Source organism: Mirounga angustirostris, unplaced genomic scaffold, assembly GCF_029215605.1.
Source record: "Mirounga angustirostris isolate CCGP_5_RB_7025 unplaced genomic scaffold, mMirAng1.0.hap1 SCAF_9, whole genome shotgun sequence".
NCBI classification, from domain to species: Eukaryota; Metazoa; Chordata; class Mammalia; order Carnivora; family Phocidae; genus Mirounga; species Mirounga angustirostris.
In genome coordinates this window covers 104,149,399-104,153,587 of record NW_026991717.1, presented here as the reverse complement: position 1 = coordinate 104,153,587, position 4,189 = coordinate 104,149,399, and the positions used below count along the sequence as shown (strand labels likewise).

The following is a 4,189-nucleotide window of genomic DNA, read 5'->3' as shown; positions in this document are numbered from 1 at the left end:
CCAAAGGGAGAGTCACTGGTCGGATTAAGCATAGTATTTTTTTTAATAGACAGTGTCAAATTTGTCTTCCAAAGTGGGTATACCAACAATACACATCTGGATTTTCAGAACCTTGACAATGCTTGACATTGGAAAAAATGTTAAGCTTTGACAGTGTCATGGATGAAATATAGCTTATTGTTTTCAGTCCAGTTTCTCAGATTAGTAGTGTAGTTAAGCATCTTTTCAATGTTTATTAAGTAAACATACACTTATGGACAATTATCTGATTATATTCTCAGGAAAAATTCCTATCTGATCAAAAACTGTATTTTAAGGCTTTCAGAAGATATTTTGAAATTTCCATCTAAAAATTTTGTAACTCTTTATATTCTTATTGAAACCATGATAAAATATTCATTTTCCACAATCTCACAAAACTGTACTACTCAATCTTTGCCAATCAGATAAGCAAAAAGTGTGCCTTGTTTTAATTTTTCATTTCTTTGATTATTGGCAACATTTTTTTAAAAAAGTCATATCCACATCTTTAAAAATTCACATTCTTATTCATTCTTATTGTGAATTCTCATTCACATTTCTTCTTTTTTAGACTATGGTTTATAACTTTAGCCAACTTTTATATTGGGATATTCTTTTTCTTATCAACCCACTGTCATATAATTTACAAATTCTTCTCAGCTTGACATCTCTTTTAATTTTGTTTATGGTAATTTAGTTATATACACATATTTTTAAAATTTTAAGTGTTTAAGTATTAACATATTTCCATTATATTTTCTGCCTTCTCTTTTATTTTTGAATTATTTTTTTAAAAATATGGAACATTTGATGAATTTGCATGTCCTCCTTGTGCAAGGACCATGCTAATCTTCTCTGTATTGTTCCAATTTTAGTATATGCTGCTGAAGCAAGCACTGCCTTCTCTTTTAAATAACTTATATTTCTTATCTCAAAATGCATGTGCATTATGAAAATTCACTAAAATACAAATAAAAGAAAGTAAAACCCATGTAATTTTACCACCTAGAGATAAGAATTATTAATATTTTGAAGTATATCCTTCCAGACTATTTCTATGAATATCTACTACACATAAATATTTTCCAGTAATTCTGCAGAGCATGTGACTCAGGAATAATGTTCTAGGCCAGTGGTTCTCCAACTTAAGCACACACCAGAATCACACCTGAAGATGCTTGTTAAAATACAGATCGCTGGGTCCCACGCCCATAATTTAGTGAGGGGACCCAAGAATTTGCATTTCCGACAAGTTCCCAGGTGATGCAGATGCTGCTGGTCTGGGTACCATACTTTGAGAACCAGTTTTAGGTTCTCTCCATCTAAACTATCACATTACAGTCACTTCCCTACTTAAACCCTTTTTATGGTTTCCTCCTGTCTGCAGGACAAAGTCCAGACTGCTTGGCAAGGCACACGGGTCTTTTATGATCTGGCCCTGAGCTGTTTCCTCTCCAGACTCACTCTTCACACTTGGCCTGGCTCTCCACCCCAGGAGGCTGACCTGCATGGACTATATCAACAGGTTCTGTGCTCTGCCTTGTGGGTCAGCTGACAGGATACTGGAGGGTGGGAAAGATAGCAATCATGGTAGTCCATCCCCTGCCCCACCCTTGGGCTTCTTCCCTCTAAGGGTTGGCAGTGGCTGCATTCCTCCACCTCACGTCCAAATCAATTTGATTCTTTCCTGTAGCTATGGCTCTCACTAAGTTCTGCTCATTGCCTGCCTCCTCCACTCGACCTCAGGCTTAGGGACGGTAACAACTTCCTGCTGTTGTTGGTCTGAGGTGAGCTTCATCATTCCTTTTGGATTCTTTTACCTCTGTCCACACCTCTGTGGTCAATCTCTTCATCGCATTCTCTTTAATTACCCCTTTTTGGTCACTCCTTCTCTTTCCTGATGAGACTGGCTAATCCAGGCCCTCCTTTCCATTCTTACTTTTTTTTTTTTTTAAAGATTTACTTATTGATTTGAAAGAGAGCATGAGCTGGAGGGGCAGAGGGAAAGGGGGGAAATCTCAAGCACACTCCCCCCTGAGTGTGGACAGACACAGGCCTCGATCTCATGACCCTGAGATCACAACCTGAGCCAAAACCAGGAGTCGGAGGCTTAACCAACTGAGCCACCCAGGCACACCACCTCCTTTCTATTCTTATTTCCCACAAACCTTTTTCTAGGCATGACTTGGTCACACATTTCCCAAATATAGTTGACCCTTGAACAACATGGCAGGGGTTGGGGTGCTGCCCCCTGAGCTGTTGAAAATCCATGCATAACTTTTGACTCTCCCAAAACTTAACTACTAATAGCCTACTGAAACCTGATAACAAACAGTCAATAAATACATTTTATTTATGTTATATGTATTATATACTGTATTCTTACAATAAAGGTAGACAAAAGAAATGTTATTAAGAAAATCATAAGGAAAAGAAAGTACATTTACAGTTCTGTACTGTGCTTATTGGAAAACTCCAGGTATAAGAGGACCTCATACAGTTCAAACTAGTGTTGTTCAAGGGTCAACTGTACCATGTAGTTCACAATCTCTTGCTTTCTCTTTGGCTGAAAAGTCCTTTTACTTTATGCAGAAAACTACTCCTCTGCCTTTAATCCATAGGTCAAATGTCATTGTCTTCATAAAGATTTCCCTTCTCTTCAAATTTACTCCATATTTCTGGGACTTTTTCATATACAGATATATTGAGGTATATTTCAGAAACTATAAAATTCACTCATTTAAAGCATACAGTTCAGTGGCTTCTAGAATATTCTGAGTTATGCAACCATCACCACAATCTGATTTCTGAACAGTTCATCATCCCTAAAAGAAACCCTGTATCCATTAGTGGTCACTCCCTTACTCCTCTCCGCCCCTGAGAGTGGCAAACCACTCATCTATTCTCTTTCTCTATGGTTTTGCCTATTCTGGATATTTCACATAAACAGAACCGTACGCTATACTTTTGTGACTAACTTCTTTCACTTAGTATAATATTCTTTTTCTTTTAATTTTATTATGTTATGTTAGTCACCATACAATACATCATTGGTTTTGGATGTGGTGATCCACGATCCATTGTTTTCGTATAATACCCAGTGCTCCATGCAGTACGTGCCCGCCTTAATACCCATCGCCGGGCTAACCAATCCCCCCCCCTCCCCTCTAAAACCCTGTTTGTTTCTCAGAGTCCCTAGTTTCTCATGGTTCATCTCTCCCTCCAATTCCCCCCCACCTCATTTTTCCCTTCCTTCTCCTAGTGTCCTCCATGCTATTCCTTATGTTCCACAAATAAGTGAAACCATATGATAATTGACTTTCTCTGCTTGACTTATTTCACTTAGCATAATCTCCTCCAGTCCCATCCATGTTGATGTAAAAGTTGGGTATTCATCCTTTCTGATGGCTGAGTGATATTCCATTGTATATATGGACCACATCTTCTTTATCCATTCATCTGTTGAAGGGCATCTCGGCTCTTTCCACAGTTTGGCTATTGCGGACATTGCTGCTATGAACATTGGGGCGCATATGGCCCTTCTTTTCACTACATCTGTGTCTTTGGGGTAAATACCCAGTAGTGCAATTGCTGGGTCATAGGGTAGCTCTATTTTTAAATTTTTGAGGCACCTCCACACTGTTTTCCAAAGTGGCTGTACCAACTTGCATTCCCACCAACAGTGTAAGAGGGTTCCCCTTTCTCCACAACCTCTCCAACATTTGTTGTTTCTTTCCCTGCCCATTTTTGCCATTCTACTTAGTATAGTATTTTTAAGGTTTATTCATGTTGCAGCATATATCAGTATGTCATTCCTTTTTATGGCCAAATAATATTCCACTATATGGATATGTGACATTTTGTTTATCCATTCACCAATTGATAGACATGTGGGTTGTTTCCATTTTTTGGCTATTATGAACAATGCTGGTATGAACATTCATGTACAAGGTTTTGTATGGACATGTTTTCACTTCTCTTGGGTATGTATCTAGGAGTGGAAAATCAGGGTCCTATAGTAACTCTATGTTTAACATTTTGAGGAACTACCAAAGTGTTTTTCAAAGTGCCTTTACCATTTTACATTCTCACCAGCAGTGTATGAAGGTTTCAATTTTTCTACATCCTTCTCAACAGTTGTTATTGTCTGTCCTTTTAATTATACCCT

At 38.0% G+C, this 4,189-nt stretch overlaps 1 non-coding gene across 1 annotated transcript; it reads right to left on the bottom strand.

The window, feature by feature from the left end:
- Nucleotides 1-813: 813 nt before the first annotated feature.
- LOC123862554 (U6 spliceosomal RNA) lies at nt 814-916 on the bottom strand. The gene has a single exon (XR_006795258.1). It is a non-coding gene; the product is annotated as a U6 spliceosomal RNA (small nuclear RNA).
- Between the last annotated feature and the right edge of the window lie 3,273 nt (nt 917-4,189).